This window comes from Talpa occidentalis, unplaced genomic scaffold (genome assembly GCF_014898055.3).
Source record: "Talpa occidentalis isolate TD23 unplaced genomic scaffold, MPIMG_talOcc4v2.1, whole genome shotgun sequence".
Taxonomy (NCBI): Eukaryota; Metazoa; Chordata; class Mammalia; order Eulipotyphla; family Talpidae; genus Talpa; species Talpa occidentalis.
Genome location: NW_026555331.1, coordinates 140,532,618 through 140,552,907, shown reverse-complemented (window position 1 = coordinate 140,552,907; position 20,290 = coordinate 140,532,618). Strand labels below are relative to the sequence as shown.

The following is a 20,290-nucleotide window of genomic DNA, read 5'->3' as shown; positions in this document are numbered from 1 at the left end:
TTATTCCTTTTGACGTAATTGTAAATGGATTGTTTTCTTAATTTCTTTCTTATAGTTTGTCCTTAATATAGGAATGCAACCAATTTTTGTATATTGATTTTGCATCTTGTAATTTTATTCAATTTATTTATTAGCTCTAACAATTTTTTTAATGGAGTCTTCAGGGTTTTCTAAATATAATAATAAGTCACATTCAGAGACAGTGTTACTTCTTCCTTTTCAATTTGGATACCTTTTCTTTCCTAATTCCTCTGGCTAGTAATTCTAATACTATGTTGAATAAAAGTGGGCATTCTTGTCTTGCTCCTAAACTTAGAGGAAAGATCGGCTTTTCACCTGTTGAGTATAATTTTAGCTGTGGACTTGTTACAGATGGCCTTTTTCTACTGAGGTACATTTCCTCTATATCCACTTTGTTGAGAGTTTTTATCATAACTTGATGCTGAATCTTACCAAATACTTTTTCTGCATCTATTGTTAATGAGGTGTATCACATGGACTTGCAGATGTTGAATAATTCTTGCATCCCTGGAATAAACCCCACTTGATCATGGTATATTATTCTTTTAATGTACTATTAAGTTTGGTTTGCTAGTATTTAGATGAAGATTTTTGCATGCATGCTCATCAAAGATATTGGCCTATAAATATCTTTTCATATCCATGTCTGGTTTTGGTATCTGGGTATTGTTAGTTTCAGAAAATGAGTTTGGAAGTACTCCCTCCTCTTTTATTTTTTGGAAGAGTTTGTGAAGGATTGGCATTAATCTGCCTTTGAATGTTTTGTAGAATTTACCAGTGAAGCCATCTGATCACTGACTTTTGTTTGTTGGGAGGTTTTTGATTACTGATTCAATCTCATCACTAGTCATTGATCTTCACCATGTTTTTAATTTGCATTCCTCTAATGAAAGATTCCAAGCTTATAATTGTTCACTCTTTCACAAAATGTTAATAAAAACTGTTCTAGGGTCTCTGATTCCTATATTCCTGTTGTGGAAGTTCTTCCCACAACATTAAATTCCTTTAGGAGGCCACATTTACCTTCCAAGTCTTCTGATACAAAGAAGGATATAACAAAGGTTATAATCAAGTCAATGGAATATGGACATAATTGCTCTATTTGAAATAGAAGAACAAGTTGGACTTTTATTAATGTACTTTAAAAGGTTCAGTAAGTGTCCTGTGGCAAGCAGCCTGGCCCTTGAATGTTGGACTTCTACCAACTTAACAATTTCCTTTGTCTGCTATGATGGGGCAACATATACACTTAGCCCCCATATTGTAGGATTTCCAGAGAAACAGAACCAATAGGCTATACAGAGGTTTATTAGAAAGAATTGGTTCACATGACTATGGAGGCTGAAAAGTTCCAAGTTCTACAGTCAGCAAGTGGCCCAAGAGAGCTGATGGTGTGAAGTTCAGTACATAAACCAGCAAGCTTGAGGCCCAAGAAGGGCCAATGTTTCAGTTTCAGTCCAAAGGCAGGAAAAGACCCCTGTCCCAGCCTACATGAGGTGAGCCGAGTCCCCTCTTACTCAGCGTTTCTTTTTTCCCTCCCCTATTCAGGTCTTCAATTGGGTCCACCCACAATGGGGAGGGCAATCTGCTTTCTCAATCTACTTGCTCAAACATTAATCTCCTTCAGACTTACCCAGAATTATCCTTGACCATGTTAGGGAAACTTGTGACCTCGCAAAGGGACACATAAAATGAACCATGACAACCCCATAATTACAGAAGACCCCATGGTTCCCTGGAAAGGCCACAGGACACACAGCTAGTCTGGGCTCCCTCATGCACCTGCCGAGCCCTGTTAGAAGTGCTGCTCCTCCCCTGTCCTGCTGGACTAAAGCTTCCAGGAGGATTGTGAGTGCCAACATAATGCTCAGCTCTCTCCTTCATCAGGGCACAGCACAGGGTGACCAACTCATCCCATTTGCCTGTGACATACCTAGTTTAAGCCCTGAAATTTCCATCTGCAAGAGAGGAGACTAGAGGGCAGGTGGGAAGTGGAGGGAAGTACAAAATGAAGTCAACTTTCCAATCGTGGGTATGTGAAGGCAAGGGGGCTTTGAGGGGCAGGGATGTGGGCAAGGCAGCCAGCCCAGTCCCTTGTCACCAAGAAGTCAGGAAGGGCAGGGTAAGGTGCAAGAGGTGCCAGTGCATGAAGGCATGTGTGCCCATCTTCAGGCCAGTCTGCCTCCGTCTGCTGCCAGCTGAAGCACCCTCCTAGTCACAGCCATGATCTGGAGACAGCTACAAAATCTGCTATTGCTCCTGACTCTACTTCAGGGCAACTCATTGAGGAGGAAGGAGTTTGACAAGGAGGTCATGTCACGGAGGGCAGTGTTTGCTGTGCCTTCCCAGTAAAGATCAGGACTTTGCTGAGCACAGAGTGGAATTCCAGACCATGGAAAGCCCAGCCTGACCCTCCGTGCTCAGAACAAGGAACAGGCCATCCACGAGGTGAGAGTTAAACAGATGATGTGACTGTGCTTTGATGATGGCAGAAAGAAAGGCTGCAAGACACTTGGTGATGAACTGCTAACTGAGCAGCAAACATGTAATTGTTGGGAACACCATGGAGGCCAAGATATCAAAGGCTCTTCAAAAGAGCTGAGCTCCACCCTCCAAGGGTGGGTATGTAAACTGGACTTTACTCCCATTTGCAGTTTCCCCTCCTCACTTACCTTTCCTACTTCCCTCTACCCTGGTGAATCTCCCTTTCAAAATTCTTCTCCTTCCGGAAGAAGAGATTTCCTTTCTGTCTGGACCCCAGGCTGCTCAGTCAATCAACAGTTTTTGATTCTCACCTTTCTCATCAGGAACGGTGACACCCCTGGATTGTTCCTACAGACTGGATCGCAGCTGGCCGGATCCTTGATGCCCCCATATTGTTCTTGAGGACACCCGCAGCCTTGTTCAGCGTAGTCTGTGTCATCTGCCTTCCCAACATGGGTGGTCTTCTGGGTGCAAACAGAAGTGGTCGTGTGCCTAGAGGTAGGGACAATCAGTCAGCTGAAGGGCTTCTGCCACCCCTGCTACCTTGGCTTCTCCGAAACAAGCTATGGCACCGCAATAAGCAGCTCCCAGCTCTCTCTACTATAAGAGAAGGAAACTGGCTCTGAGTTACAGATGCATGCTTGGAGGCTTGCACCAAAAAGAAAATGAGAGCCTCCCTGGTGGCACAGGCAGTTGAGTGCAGCGCTGTGAAGCTGTCTGCAGCCTCTGAAGCACGGGTTTGATCCCGGCTGGCCAGGGAGATAACGACATGGCGCAGCAGACCACTCCTGTCTCGCCTGCTGCTCCCCTCAGCAGTGTGTTTTAGTCAGTGTGCCTGTTCTGTTCCCCACTCTGTCTCTGGTGAATCCTCTCACCCCCCCACACCTCTGGCCTATACCCCAGTTTTTGTATGAATAAATAAATAAATAAATCAAGGAAGGAAGGGGGAGAGAGAGAGAGAGAGAGAAAGCAAGAAAGCAAGAAACAAAGAAACAAAGAAACAAAGAAAGAAAGAAAGGCTGAAGAAATGCTGTACAAGGAGCCCAGGGCTCTGGTGACGGCTGCACAATGCCTTGTCTTTTCCAAGGTGGCAGGTGATGTGTTTTCTCACCAAGAGATTGAGAACTGTCGGTCAGACTAAGACCCCCAGTTTGACTCAGAACAAGCAAGGAGGGGACTTGTCAGGGACAGAGTGCCTACCCCGCTCCCTCTCCAGCAGCTGTAAGAAGCTGAATGTCGAGTCTGGGGATTAGGGTCCATGGAGGGAATTTCAGCCCTGATCAATGTCTGGCTCTCAAATCAGTGGCTTTTTATCCTGCTCACTATTTGACAGCCAAATCAATTCTTCCCTTTTTTGCAACAACTTTTACTCTCACTCTGATGAGCTCACAGCTGATAGAGAGAGCGGCCTCCCCTGGAGACTCTCCCATGCTCGAGATTCGGGTTTCTGAGAAAAAGAAGAGGATCCTAACTGCTTGGGGTCATTCCAGGTTAGCTCCAGGAGTTAAAATGGTCTGGGCCCAGGGAAGCCACTGAGCAGAAAGATCTCTAGAAACTGAAGAGTTGGTAAACTCGACGAGATGCCCCTGAAAATAAATCCCTATGTTTATAGCAGCACTGTTTACAATAGCTAAGCTTTGGAAACAACACAAATGCCCAAAAATAGATGACTGGATCAAGAAGATGGGGTCCATATACACCATGGAATATTACTCAGCAATCAAAAAAGATAAACACATGCCATTTGCAGCAACATGGATGGCGCTGGAAGGGATCATGCTCAGCGAAATAAGGCAGAAAGAAAAAGAAAAATACCAAATGGTCTCACTCAGAGCAGGAATTTAGAAAACCTAAATAAGGGACCAGGAAAAAGACTAATTAATACAAAGCAAAAATCAAAATCAACAAGCAGCTATAAACCAGAGACACGCAATGGGGGTGGGGGCAGGGAGAGGAAGAACTAGGGTCAAAATAAGGGGGGGTGCAATTGTATGGGGAATATAACCAAAATGAAAATGTATACATTGTGCAAAAATGAAAAATGATGTAAGAATTATATAAAATAAAATATTAATTAAAAATGGAGATAAAGAAATGAGCAGGGAGGGTTTACCTACTAAGCGTTTAAAAAGACACTTCATACATATCTTCAGAATACAATTTGTGAACATTTCCATTTATCATCTCCCTCTTGCCCCTCAACCTCTGGTTACCCAGACCTGACTCTGTTTACTCACCATTACTGTCTCCTCTGCACACACAGAAATTCTGAAGGAGAAATTCTCCAGATTTTCAAGTCTTTTTGATGTAGTTAGGAGGATGGGTGGGTGGGTAAGATCAGAGAATCTACAGTGGTGGAAAAGCAGGAGGATTTAGCCAGAGAGCCAAGAACATCTACATAATAAGACTCTAAAAAAGACAGAGAAAGAATAAGAGAAGTCCAAAGGAGGGAGATTGGAGAGAGCACTTGGGGGTTTAGCAGGCTGGAGAAACACAAGATAGAAGAAAGAAAAACAAAAGGAGAGAGTTTGGACTTGGGCTTTAGTCTCGGCAGTATTCTTCAAGAGATACAAGGCAAAGTTGGGATTCCTTTAAAATTGCCCTGTGGTTGATGTTGATCTGTATCTCCTTAAATGCAATTCTGTACAAAGACTGAGCTATGAGGGTCCACAAGGCCCATTCAAGTTTACAGAGACTCATTTTGAAACAAAGATGCAAAATTCAACTGTACCCCAAACTATAAATTTTATTCTAGACCCAAAACAAGAGAAAAGAGCACAAATTCCCTGCCTACTCAGCTACTGGGGTACCCTGGAAAGGGGAGGTAGAACAGGTAACAGCCAGAGAGGCACAGCAGAGGCCTTGAATGAATCTGAACTGATCAGGCATTGACATTCTCTCGCTGCTCAAAAATGATTCCAATTTCTTAAGAAAGTCAAGTTATTGAGGTTGGGATAAAGAAGAATTTCTCAGCTTTGTAAGGGATTTCTTTTTTCTTGCTTTTTATTTTTTTCAGTATCTTGATACAATGATTTCATATAACACCACCTGGAACATTCTGTCCTGAGCCTCCATTCTTTCGTAAATTGTAATGCTGGCTCCATCATCATCTCCCTGATTTCTCTGACTCTGAGGTTGCACTGAATGAGCCACATGGGGCCTGAGGATTTATTTTAGTTACAGCTACATTTGTCCCTTAATGAGATGAAGAAGCAGTTTTGTCTTCAGAGTCTATTGTTGCTACAGATGCTTTAAAATAAAATTGTGACATCTGACCCTTGTGAATCCAGTGAAGTTGGGATAATTATGAATTAAACAACAGTTCTAGCCATGCTATACTAACATAAAGAAAATTTTAAAAGGATTCTTTCTTGCTTCAATTTGCAATTTCTTGCCTATTTTGTCCAAACTAAAAAAAAAAAAAAAAGACTTTTTTAATGAAAAAGTCACACAGTGGAAAGGTGACAAAATTTTACAATATTTCCTTCTTTCTCATGACTGAATAATATTTCATTGTGTGTATGTAGCTCTCATCTTTATCCATCTGCTGACAGAAACTTAAGTTGTTTCCATGTCATGACTTGTAAATAATGTCACAATAAACACAAAGAACAAGTATCTATTTAATATCCTGTTTTCATTCACTTTGGATATATACTCCAAAATGGAATTGCTGGATCATACAGTACTTATACTTTTAATATATTGAGTAACCTCTATATTGTTTTCCATTCCCAATTTACCTTCTCACAAATAATGCACAAGGAAGTCAAGAACACTCATTGCAGAAAGGATAATCTCTTCAACAAATAGTGATGTAAAACTAAACCACTTGCAAAAAATAAAATTGGGCCTCTATGTTATACCACTCACAAAACTTAACTTAGCTCAAAACTTAAAATTACTCAAAAATTAATTCAAGACTTAAACATAAGATCTGACACCATAATTCTAATTTTGCATGTGGAACCACAGAATAACTCCTCTAATTTATCTTATCTTTGGTGCATTTCAAAGTAAATTGCAGATTTCAATACAGTTCTCCTTAAATGCTTGGATCTCATTAGCTAGATTTTTAAGACCTGTTACAGATTTATTTCGAAGTAAAATTTGTATATAATAAAACACACAAAATTTAAGTGTATGTTTGTTAAATTTTAACAAATGCATATACCTGTTGGAAGCCAAATCTTTATCAAGACAGACCTTTACCATCAGCTCAGGAAGTTCTTGATACACCCCTCCTTGTCAACTCCCATGCATCAAGCAACATCCATCTTAATATTTTCCCCATAGATAAGCTTAGTCTGTCCTATAAGCTTATATTACAGAACCATACAGTGTACTTTGTTTTATTTCAGTTGTAAAGTGAACTAACCTCCAGTCCCTTTCAATGTAAGAAACACTTGGGCGTTTTCCTTACATGGATCTAGAAAATGGGGAGTTTGCTGGTTCCCCATAAAGACCAGGGTTCTTTGGTTCTTCATGCTATATGGATGCTGCCTTTAAGCTGAAGTGGTTTACTGGAACTTTCCAGAACAGAAGAGACCATTAAAACAAGATTTCTCTAGGTTGAATGAGTCCCACGGTGGGGTCCTGAAGCCCTTCATGAATTTGCCAGAAATGATTTATGGGGTTTCATTAGCATCTGGCTATCCCAGAGTACCTCTGCTTGGGCTGCAGAGGTACTCAAGGCTGAGGGTCAGGCAACCAATGCCCTGGGCCTCATATAAACCCAGCCTGGGTACCCCTTTGTTTTCTGTCTTTGAAGCAGCAGTTTGGGGGTGTCTCATTGAGCCTCTTTGGTCTGGAATCAGGACTTAACTACGAGGGCTCTGCAGAATGTATGACTAGGGAGAGATGTTTTGTTTTCCTTTTGCTCTCTACAGGAGGGATCAGCCAGAGGAAGGAACTGTCTGCAGTGCCTGTGGTGTAAGACCACCCGCCAGCATGAAATAGGAAGCAGAGGAAAGTAAACAGACCAAATTCTGAAATATGCTCATCAGCGCAATTTGTCCTCTGAATGCTTTTGCAGCGAGAGATCGTCATAGAATGCAACTGAGCGGAAGGAACTAATCAGCTGGCCTCGGCGATAGCATTAAAACGGGGAGAAGAGGCATCCAGACGGCAGTGCTGGGCCCTTGCAGATGTGCCCCTGAGATGCAGAGGGCCATGAGCAGTGGATGTCATGCCACTTCCGGCACCTGTGAGCGTCCCATCAGGCACCACTGACCTGTGTCACGGTGTGTCCTGTGCAGAACCCAGGGGTGGCACAGATGTGATGGTGCCAGTGGTGAAGATGTGGATGATGAGGGCAAGTGAAGCTGTAAAGTGAGGTTCCTTTGAAGCTTCTATACCTGGATCTGGGGGAGGGGGCCTGGAAGGGGGTGACACTTTATATTCACAGTAGAATTCTGCAGAGATAACCTAGGAAGAGTAAATGTGAATTCCCATGGTCGAGAGTGGGGAGGAGATCTCACATTGTTAGGGGAGGTACCACTTAATGAGGAGTAGAGCTGATCAGACAGGAGAAGCTATGCAACATGAAAAGCAGGCAGGCTTGGAGACACTTGGAGAAGGGCCCACTTGCTTCTTGGCTTTGGACTTGCACCAGGGACTTGGGGGGGCTTAGAAGAGACACATAGAGGAGAGACATGTAGAGACACTTAGGGGAGACACAGGGTCGGGGGAGACACTTGAGGAGGCTGACAATGGCAGCCATTACCATGATTTGTGCTTTGATTTTGCTTCTTTTGTTCCAACTTGCTTCGGAACCACTTTCCTATGGTTCCCTTCCAGAAGGTGTCTTAGACTTGTGCCAAGTTTTCACTTCTTTCTTTTTTTTTTTAAGATTTATTTATTTATACAAGAATCAGGGTACAGGCCAGATGTGCAGGAGGGTGAGAGGATTCACCAGAGACAGAGCAGGGAACAGAACAGGCAGACTGATGAAATACACTGCTGAGGGGAGCAGTGGGCAAGACAGGAAAGGGTTGCTGTGCCATGTGGGACCCTCACCAGCCGGGCGGTATCGAACCCACGCTGCAAAGGCTGCAGACCGCTTCACAGCTCTGCGCTCAACAGCCTGCGCCACCAGGGGAGGCCCAACTTGTGACAAGTTTTCAAGCCTCAGGGGTCCCGCTTTGGGCCTACCATCTTTGACTAGGTATTTATCCACAAGAGAATGGATAATTTGGGGTGTTTTACTCAGAATATCCATTCTGCTCTCTCTGTGCATGCTAATTCTATTAAAGTTCCTTTGAACTAGGAGTCTTCTTTGTGTGCTCAGATGCCTGGACCCTTTAAAGCGTGCAAGTTTAGGGATCCCAGGATGCCCCTTGATTGTGTGCAAACAAAATGGCTAATTAAAATTAGCCTCATATTCATAAACATGAAGCCCCAGATCTTGCCTGCCTTGATAGGGCCGCAGGTATAGAGACTGCTGATGGAAGAGCCACTGGCTGGGCGTTTCTGGTTTGGGCCAGAGTGCTGACAGAGGCAAGCAGAGGCCAGCTGATCACCACGGGTGAACTGAGGAGTGTTGTGGGCTGGTTACACTAATGCTCCAGGACCTGTGTCTGGGCAGCATGACCCAAATTGGAGTCCCCAGCTTCTCAGACTGGGTTCCGCACACCAGCCAGAGAGTCAATCAATCCATGAGGAAGACCAACAACTTGCCTGGAGGCTAAGGACCCAGCAATGGGAAAGCATGAAAGATACTTCCCCCCCCCCCTCTGGCCTCCTGACTATAGATTCCCAATTCAGAGTCTTAGTCATTTTATTCAACAAATGTGCCAAGATGCTGGCTGCACCCTGTACCAGAAAGGACGGTGTTCTCAGGTTTATAACTGAACCCGGGGACCTCCCTCTCTTTCCCATCTGCTTTATTGCCTCCTCCCCCTTTGACACAAAATCAGGAAAGAGAAGGGCCCCAATTATGTCACAACAAAAGCAGGGGAAGGAGAGAGCTGAATGAACAAAACCCTGCCTCCCGCACTCTGGATTACCATCTTCAAAATCAGGTGAAGAAACAAACTGCATAAATCAGAAGATTTTCTGATGGGACATCCAACTTGGGGGCCAAGGGACGGCTCCAAGTTCCAAGGTGGATGCCAAAGCCAAGACCTGGTCTCGGTCTTGCACAATATGAAGTTAAATTAGAGCCCTCCCCCACGCCCCCCATCCCTGGGACACTTTCTTGAGGTCTGCTCTACCCTCCCGCCCTACCCTACGTGTTTATACTTTTCTTCACCAAAGCCCCAGTCTTGGGCTACCTCTCCACTGACCCCATCGCTATGGCTCTCCTTCCCATCCCGGCTAGTCCAGGATTCTCCTTCCTTCTGAGCTACCTCTTTACTACCTGGGGAGAGTCTGGAGAGGTTCCCTACCTAGTGCCCCCAAGCAGTTCTTTTCATGGTGCACTTGCTGACTTCCTGCCATCCCAGCCCGGGTCAGCTGTCCAGTGATCCAGGTGGGGCACCCTGGGGAGAGCACAGAGTGGTCATCGTGTGCAGCATCTGCCGCATCAGCTCAGCACGTGCTGGCCCCACATGGCCAGCCAGCCTGGCCTTCCCAAGAGCCCCAGGGCCTGTCTGTGAGAAGCCCGTGGAGCTCATGATGGTCACCCAGCCCCTCTCCCTGCGTGTCTCAGTTGCTCTTTCATGCTCCCTGAACATCCATGGAGGCAGAGGGGACCGAGCAGGGCCCCCCATCTTCCCAGCAGCTGCAGTTCAAAGCACCTTGGCTTCCCTGACAATTGAAAGAGCAAGAACTGTCATATTCCAGGTTTCTGTGCTCAGTGAAGCATTGCCAATTAAGTCTCCAGGGAGAGTGTCTTTGGACTCGCGGGAGGGCTGAGTCTCCAGGGCTGAAAACAAGAAATTCTCATCTGGGGATGCTGAAGAGTCAGCTCCAAAGAAAGGGTGCAAGGGAGGTTGATGTTTTCTCTCAGGCCTTCCCAGATGCCCATTCTTCCAGATATTTGAACTCCTAACCAACTACCTCCTTTCTAGCCACACACATACACACGCACACACATACCCCATATGTACATGTACACACTCACACATGTGCACACACATAAGCCTGAGCACACATTTGTGCACGAATATTCATATGCACACCTGCACACATACACACACCCCTGTTTTCAGTATCCTCACAGGTACACCAACCCCACATTGAGGAGCTATGGTTGAGAGGGCACAAAAAAAATGCTTCCCTACCTGAGATAGTTCACAACAAGCTGGTTGTTGAATAAAAAGCTGCAAAATCATGTGTCTGTTTACTTATTCACATCCCTGTCATCGGTCCGCTGGAGGATGCTCTTAGTAGGCCCCAACTGCACTTTGCAGTAGGGAATTTGGAGCCTCTTCAATCAACTTTCAATTATACGAATGAAGAGAATGGGGGTCTGATCCTCAAAAGGAACATCCCCCACCACACTAATTGTATTTGAAAGGTGTGATGGGATTTTGCCATGGATGTTTTCCTTCAGATGAAATTGAGTCTCAATTCCCTGCACACCCCGTGGCCCTTGGATGTAGGTCTGCAGGGAGGTGAGTGAGTGCACAGGGTGCTGAGAGCAGGGAGGAGGCTGTCCAGGGCCCAGAAGGAGCCAAGGTGAGCCATTTCCTAGTCCACTCGCCGAGGGCTCTCCCCATGTCTGTGAAGCAAGGAGCAGCCAGGGAAGGGGCCTAAGCACTGGTCTCCACTCTCAGGCCCTCAGCAGGCTCCCTCCACACCCTGCTGGCCTCCTCCTCCCCAGCACAGCTGCCTACAAGACCCCCACCTTAGGGTCAAAGGGTGTAAGCAGCTGCACTTCCTGGCACGCCCAGCAGACTCCAGGCAGAGGGGTGGCACTCCCCTGGGTCCCCTGAGTAGTGTGAGAAGAGCCGGCCCCTGCAGGCTAGTCTCCAGGATGCTTCCCCTGGGTGATCAGTCAGCCGGGCCCCTGAGGGCAAGGTCCTTTCACCCTTCCACCAATTACCCTGCTGGCTGTCAAGGGATGCAGCAAAGTGCAATTGAAGGAGCACTGGACTGGAACTCTGTGGACCTGGGTTTCAACCCCAGCTCTACTCCCTAGCTGTGTGACCTTGGGCAAGGAACCTAACTGCCTTAAACCTTGGTATCTTCATCCAGACAGGGAAAATAACACCTCCTCTCTCAGACTCCATGTGAGACATAAGAAAATGCTGAAACAGATGGCAGGCAAGCGGTGGCCCAAGAGAAGTGTCCCAAGTGGGCTCCCTTACCTTCCTTTCCCTTCTGGTGATTGATGGAGGCTGAGCACTGTCCCTGGAGTCCCCTTCCCAAGCTAAGACACGATGAGGAAAGAGGGAGGGAGCAAATAGAGCTTTTTACAACAAGGCAGACACCATGCTCAAGGTTTACGCACAGCCCACAACTCTCTGGACACAACTTGCACCGGGGGAGCTAGAGTTCTGTTTCCAAGCATGAGTAAGAGGAGGAAGGCTGTGAGTACCTAGGGAATGGGTCTAGAGAGGAGAGCACTGCCTCGCACAGCTTGGGGGGAGGGGGAAGGGAAACCCTGAAGCTCCCTCTGGTCACCTCTGTTCACCCCAAGAACTGTGCTGTGGTTAGCATGTTTGATGATGGATATTTGTTATGGAAATTACTTAAGGAGCCACAAGATCATTATCTAGCACCAAAGCAGCATTATAATATAATAAATAGTACAAATTAAATTAGGTCACCTTTGCTAAAGCAGACACTAAGAGTCATTGAAATGATAATAAACCAAAAGATTCCAGTCCATGTAGTTCCTCAAGAGGTTCATGTTGATTTATGAACCACACGGGCTGGTGGTGAAAACTGATCTGGTCATCTGTCAATCCAGTTGTTTAAATGACGTTCTCTCCAGGCACGAAGTGAATCTATATGTATAATGTGGTGTGAGGCAGGTAAATGAGACACGTCGCTCAGCAGTTCACCTTTCAAAGTGATGTCCAACCCTATTTCTTTGGCAAAATCACACCATTCTCTACTTTATACTTGCAGATGGAGATGGATTTCAGAGTTTGAAAGAACAGCATTTTCTGTTGAGATTGACTATAGTGAACAAGCTGGTTTTCTTTATCTTCATTAAAATGGTGAAGCCCTCCTTGAAATAATTGATGACAGAAGAAACTGAACCTCTCTCTTTTAATTACTGGGAGATCACCCTCTTTTCTCGGCCTTTCAGTTCAACCTCTACTTGAAATCATCAGTATTTTCTTTTCAAACAAAAGCACTTAGTTTCATTTTCAAAGGACACTGAAAAACTTATTTTAGAATCCCCAAATTTTGTTACATGATACCACAGAGACTGCATGTTACTGCTCTGTCTCCTTTCTAAACACACAAGAAGGTTCTGTCTCCCAGGTCCCCAGCACCCATGCCCAGACCAGATGAATGGGTGCTGAACACTCGAATGTGAACAGGGGTTCTGTAAGCCTCTTCTAGGCCTGATGTTCTACCATAGTGACCTTGGAGGTTCCACATGCCAAATGTTGTATCTGCAAGATGAAGACCCAAGGGAAAGTCTTGATGCACTAAACACTAACAGCTAACGCAATTGTACCATGTTTTTCCCAATTCAGCCAATACTTGCAGTGCTTCTTGGTGTGGATGATAACATATTTGTCTATCCTCATCACTAACTAATCTCATCTCTCCAATTCTGATCACGTTTTTAGCCAAGGAAGATCTCCCTTGGTCTGTTTTTATAAAATTTCATCAAGGTCCTGTTTCTTGGCAGAGTGCTTGATAATAAACCCACACAAGTTTTACCTCATGTAATAAGGAGATATGGTTGGCTAGGTGTGGCTGCTACTTTGATACTCAAAACATCTTAGCAGGTGAATATCATGATGCCCATTTAACAAGCAAGAATATGGCATCTCAGAGAAGCTAAATGGCTTGTCCAAGGAAACATAATTGGGTAAAAAGGAAGTAAACCTGATTTTTGATTTTGTGCTATTTTGTTAAACTTGATTCTTGACTTTATCACAAAAAAATAAGGTAGAAGACCTCACAGTATGATGTGATGAAGGGTCTCTTCTGGAAATATTTGAGCATGACAAAATTAAGGCTGAAGATAAAGAAATAACCCTTGAAGGAGTTCACATCATATAGACAGGTCATGCATTTTTTAATCAATAGACTTTATTTTTGTAAAGCAATTTTAGGTTTACAGGAAAAATGACTAGAAAATAAAGAGTTCTCATATACCTTCCCTTGTCTACCCAATTAAGAGCATCTTAATGATATGGACATTATGGGACATTCATTACAGTCCATGAGCCAATATTAATACATTTATTAACTAAAGTCAATAGTTCACATCGGGGCTCATTCTCTGTGATGCACAATCTATGGGTTTTGACAAATGTCTAATGACGTATCGATGATGACAGTAAAGCACAGAAGAGATTCACTGGAGCAAGAGTCAGGAAAATATTTCACGGAAGATGTAAAATATAGATTGGACTTTAAAAAATTGATAGGATATTTGGATGGACCAAAAACCATGAAAATAGACAAAGAGCAAGGAGCAAGGAATGCACGTGGTGTCATCCAGGAGACTGGGGGCATGTCCGTTTGTCTTCATCAGAGATCTAATATTTGGGAAGACAGCAGCAAGGAATACTTATGTGGCACTATCAGGTTCCAGTCAAGTGCTACACATTGTACATGGATTATTTTATTTAATCCACAGAACCATTTCGAACATCAGTGCATTATAAACATGTTTAATGAGAGGTGTGCAATGGAAGCTTGGAAGGGTATTCATGAAGTTTCTCCAAGAAGACACAATAGCTCTTGACAGAATTTGGGCTACAACTGTACGCAGAATGAGTCCAGGCCCCTTTGACCCAGCTGTGACATGTTAATTCTTCTAAAATAAAACCCAGAGAAGAGAAATTGGAAGAGAAACTTGAGGGCATTTGCAGTTACTTGGAATTCAGGCAGAAAAGTTGTTTTTTGTTTCCCAGCAAGACAGCTTTGGTGGCTGAAAACAGGAAATAAAGATAGATGTGGCACTAGAGAATCTTGTCTGCTTCCTATAGGCTAAAAAACCTCTGTTTAGGAGAATGACATGATAAAATCATATTTGAAGATGTTCTCCTGAAGATGATATGTCAAGTAAATTGGAGGAAAAACAGAGCTGAAGGAGAACCAGGTAGAAGTTTCTTGACATCATTCAGGCACCAGGCCAGAAAGGTTTCGACATGAAATGGCAGCTGTAAGAATTGAAATAAAAGGATGATTACAGCAGAAAAATGTGAAGGGAGAATTGGCCAGTCTTGGGACAAGGACAATATCTGGAGGAGTTAAGGGTGACTGGGAGAATGATGGAAATATTTTCAGAAACACTAAAAGTGAGAGGGGCCAGGGAAGAACAGAAGCTTGCAGTCCCTCCTGGTGGAACTGTCTGGGGAGGAGGGGGTGGGGGGTAGCGGGGGGAGTCAGAAGTGAAGTCCAAGTTCAGGGCCAGGGTCAGGTGTGGATGCTCGGACATGAGAGTCACCTTCAAAACAGTGATAAAAGTGAATGATGGAGGAAGATAGAGAGGAAGAAATGAGTGGGCCATGCAAAGAGGAAGACACTCAGCCATGAGAAGAGAGGGACCCTCGGGGAGGCAGTGGAAGAATCACCAGGACAGCAATTTCGGAGTCCAGGGTTAAGAGGGTTTCAGTGGGAGGATTGAGATAAAATTTTCAGGCATGAGACCTGAGGTGACGAAGACCAGAAGAAGCCCTTTACAGTCCTTTGACAGGAACTGGACAACAGAGTGAGAGAATGAAGAAGCGATGGCTTGAGAGGGGGGAGCAGTGCCTGGAGATGCTTGATACAGAGAAGAACGTGACTTTTCTCAGGCATTGAAAGCCCAGGAGGATAGATTCGCTGCAAGCAGTTGCTCAGAAGCCAAGAGAACAGGCAACAATATCAGAGCTCAAGTGACCGAGGAGGACCCTTCAAACCGGATTTCAGCAGCTGACTCGGGCACGATAAGAAGAGACTGTACCCCCTCAATCCCCACCCCCCACAGATACACAGAAAATCACTGCCTCAGTGACTCTGGCTACAATCGAGACAGCAGGTGGATGAACACAGTGGGAGGGAGTCTGGACTGTCATTGAGTTGTATATTTTGAATTTCATGCCATGAATTATTACCCAAGTGAACAAACGAAGGATTAAAAGTAACAAGATGATTAGGAGCCAGAAACCAGAGCTGGAAGAAGTCAGTGGGCTCCAGAGCAAACAGGGAAGAGCCATCAATACCCGTCATCCTGTGTGCTGACTGCATCAAGCTGGAGTGAAGAACTGGAAAGCAGCATATGAAAAAGGAGGGTTTTCAGGCCTCCCTGGTGGCACAGGTGGTTGAGCGCCACACTGTGAAGCTGTCCACAGCCTCTGCAGTGTGGGTTCGATCCTGGTCAGCCGGCGAGAATCCTACATGGCACAGCAGACCTCTCCTATCTCGCCCGCTGCTCCCCTCAGCAGTGTATTTCGTCAGTCTGCCTGTTCTGTTCCCCACTCTGTCTTTGGTGAATCCTCTCACCCTCCCGTGCATCTGGCCTGTACCCCAGCTCTTGTATAAATAAATAAATCTTTAAAAAAAAAAAGAAAAAGCAGCTTTTTCCTCTGAGTAGACAATGTATGGTAGGTTTAGGTTCTGAGAACTGACTGTATTTTCATTTCTTCACTACATGTGGCAAGAAAATCTGAAGCCAAGAGGAGGTTTCTCATCTTCTTTTGTCCTTTAGTCTTTTTCCCTCCTGTTTTTTTTTTTTTTAAGGCCTTTACATCACATGCAGTGAATTCAGCAATGTATTAAAAGCTAATTTTATTTTTTTCCCACTGGAAAGAAATGCTAGCTTTAAAATTAGTCCAAGGGAAAGCATGATTAGGAAGGCAAATCAGCTCCCAAGACTGATCCAATGGTACATTTCAAACTAGATGGTAACGATTTAGGGATTATCCGCAGGCACAGGGTTACCCAGGCTATTGATCACCTCCATCAGCACAGTGAACCACAAGGTGACTGTGGAATCCATAAAATCCTTCAAAGCAAATGCAAAACTCCCAGCCATCACGTAAAGTCTAGCTTTTCACCCAGAGGACTGAATTCTGACTGTCATTAACAGTGAATGTACGCAGAGGGGAGAATATCAGAGTTAGCACTTGTCAACAGGTAATCAGAATCCAGACATATTTTGCTTTGAAACTCATTTTGTTCTTGCTCTACAAATATATATACCTATATGTATGTACATCTACATTTATATTCATGTGAGAACGTGCATGCATACACACACACACACACACACACACACACACACACACACAGAGCAACTGTGGAAAACCCCAGGTTAATCTCATTGCTGAACCCCGGTGTTCTTAATGGAACTACTCTCATGTCTGTGTTCTAGCACCCCTGGGCCCTGGACCCACACAAATGGAAGCCACTTTGCTTAGTCATCATTAGCTGCTGTTTGGCCCTTTAGACAGGTATATTTCAGAACTCCAGTGGCAGGTCCATAAAACAGGAGAAAAAAATGCCAGAAGAGGAAACACAATCTCTGCATCAGATTCTGCAAGGAGCTCAAAACAGGGAACTGGGCACTGGACTGGGTTCTAACTCCCTGGCTCCATTTTGGGTTCTAACTCATTTCCATTTTCAAATCCCATCATGACAGCCTCCCTGGGAAAGAACATGAGTTGATGCCAGTCCTGGACACACTGGGCCAGGGGACAGGAGAGGGCAGGAGATTGAGGTCCTGTTGCCCTTTTGCTGTCCTCCACAGGCACTGGGACTGGACTCAAGTCCAGCACCTGGCTGGTGGTCAGGCAAAGTCCATGCATTCTGACATTCTAAGTGTGAAAGGCAGTCATGGAGATAGGGTTTGTGGACCATACATTTCAGATTTTGAGGGACATTTGGAAGGTTTGTAGATACAACTGAGCCTCCTACTGACATTGCCGGCATGCGCTGGGCCCTTAAGCATGTTTGTTCACCCTCTTCACCAAATTCATGTCTCGCTCACTAGATTTGTCTTTGACTCTATGGTTCCTGGGGGATCTCCTGGCAATGAGGACCAGAGTCTCCTTCAGAAGTGAGTTTAGAAACTAAAAGGAGCCTTCCTCTTGACAGTGATGCCTTCTTTGGGCACAACTATACTCCAGGGCCGGGTGTGGGACAATCTGTTTCCTTGGAAGACTCCACCAACTGAAGAGGAACCAAGGACCCTTTCTGACCCCAAGCAGCAGGATCAGGATGAGGGGTGACTGGGATACCTCAGGAGCCCTTCTGGCATAAGAACTTTAGAGAGACAGAATTACTAGTATTAATGTCTAAGACTCTGACATCCAGACAGGATCCTGCACTCAGGAAGCTCTGGCTCACCATGAAAGACAACAAGGGGGCAGTGGGTCAGAGAGAGTGATTCATCTCCCTCCCTAAGGAGCCTACAAAGCATCACAACACTTATCTCCTCTAGATGGACCTGCAGCTCTAGATTGCAAAATGGCTCCACGCCACCCAGTTTTCCCAGCATTCTGTTAAAGAGACGCCCCTCTCTCCATTGTCTAATCGTGGCTCCTTTGTCATGAATGAAGTATTGATATATGCATGGATTTGCTTCTATCAGTCCTGTGCCATTGGTCCATGTGTCTACTTTTATCCCAATACCATATTTTTTAATTTCTGCTGCTTTATAATATGGGCTAGAAAGAGCTACATCGGGAACACTAGGTGTTGGGCTTTCACCACCCTGCCAAACCTTGTCAGCACTGTGCTTCCCAGAGAATTGCTTCCCTCTCTGCAAAGGTAAAGAATTAAACATGCTTCTTCCAGCACAAAGAACACAAAGGGGGGCCTCCCCGGTGGCGCAGCGGTTGAGCGCTGGGTTGCGAAGCTGCCCGCGGCCTCTGCGGCGCCGGTTCGATCCCCGGCTGCTCCCCGGCCACCAGAGGAGGGTCCCACATGGCGCGCAGACCTCTCCTGCCGCCCGCTGCTCCCCTCAGCAGTGTCCTTCGGTCCTTCTGCCTGTTCTGCTCCCTGCTCTGGCTCTGGTGAATCCTCTCACCCTCCCGCGCTTCTGACTGTACCCAGTGCATGTATAAACAAAACAAACAAACAAACCAGCAAACAAATAAATAAAGCATGCCTCTATAAAAAAAAAAAAAAAATTAAAAAAAAAAAAAAAAAGAACACAAAGGTGCTTTGCACACACTCAGCCCTGGCTCTTTGTGCCACTGAGGCAAACCTACCCTCTTGCTAACAACTGATGAGACAGATTACCAAGATCCACGTGTAGACCCAAGGGGGCCAGGGAAGGTGATTCAAGGCAGGAAGCCCCTAGTCAGTCCATGCCAATTTGGAGGATGTCAGGGATGTGCTTGTCCTGTCTGGTGTCAGGCAGCGGAGCTGCAGCCAGGAGGCACAGGATGGGAACTTTGTTGAGTGAGGGCAGAGAAACAGGTTTGGGAGAAGAAGTCTGTAGCCATAGCTTCCTCTAGGAAGGCTGATCCCTGTTTTGTATATTATATCCCCCAAGAGTGGGCTATGGATTCAGGGCTTGAATGGATGAGGATGAGAGGTCATTAACAGGCTAAGGAATAAAGTCAGTGTAGGAGCAGAAACGATGACTCAATGCCGAATTGTGTTGGGATCTATTGGTGTAAGGCCCAGATCATAACTTAGCCAAGCTAGATCATAACCCAATCTCAATACAACACCAATGACAAAGACAGAGACTCATTCTTCTAATACTCAACAACCTTGCCATATTCTGGGGACACTGATAAATAAGACCAATCATTGTCCCCACAAAGAGCACACAGCAAGATGGAAGAAGAGGGCCCTGTGAAATATCATTTTAACAGCAGAGTTAGTATGGGGGGCACATCGTGAGTGTAAAGCATTGGAATTTAGGAGAGGAATGGGGTGGAGGGGTTTTCAAGGTGACCAGGACCAAATTGGGGGTAGGAGGGAGGCAGCCAGTATAACAAGCCTCACTACAGGCCTGACCCACAGGTGGTTCTTGGCCTCTACTTGGGTTCGTTGGTCACAAGCAACAGAAACCAGTTCCCACTGAAGCAAGAAAACACTTGTCATAGAAGGATGAAGGTGGCTCGCACACATGACAGAGCCCAGCCAAGAGACGGAAAGCAGGGCTGCTCTGAACCTCAGAGTTTCAGGGAGCCTCCGACGGGACAAACCAATAGTCCAGAGAGAAATGGGACACAGGCCAATTTGGGGTGGCAGTGGGGCCCTTGATTGGCCCAAAACACCAGGCGATGTGGGTGGTATTTCCCCAAAAAGGAATCAGGGTAAGAGAGCCAAGGGAAGGAGACCAAGCCCTGGGTGGCCCAGTACATGTGCCTCAAGTGTTTAGGCTGGGGAGTGACATAAACACATGTATAGTTTAGAGCAGGGGTCAGCAAATTTTTCTGCAGAGGGCTAGATAGTAAATATTTTCATCCCTGAAGGCCATATGGTCTCTGCGGCATCTACTCAAACCTGCTGTTGTAGCACAAAAGCAGACAGACAGACATACAGATGGGTGTGGCTGGGTTCCAATAAAGCTGTATTTATACAAAGAGACGGTGGGCCGGATTGGACTCTTGACTGTGTTGGCCCCGATTTATGCCATATTAGGGTACAAGAGAGGCACAGCGGGGGAGAGGAACAAAACAAGATACCATTCTCTCCATGAAGCGAATGTGGGTTTTCCAGGTAAGGGCAGGCTCGTGGGGAAAATTGCCTGTTTCTT

General features: G+C 45.3%; 1 long non-coding RNA gene across 1 annotated transcript in view; it reads right to left on the bottom strand.

Moving 5' to 3' along the window:
• LOC129145249 (uncharacterized) overlaps positions 1-20,290 on the bottom strand; it is an 89,037-nt gene that overhangs the window by 2,127 nt on the left and 66,620 nt on the right. The window contains exon 3 of the long non-coding RNA XR_008550489.1: positions 2,817-2,997. This is a non-coding gene — a long non-coding RNA (uncharacterized LOC129145249). The remainder of the gene's footprint in view (positions 1-2,816; positions 2,998-20,290) is intronic.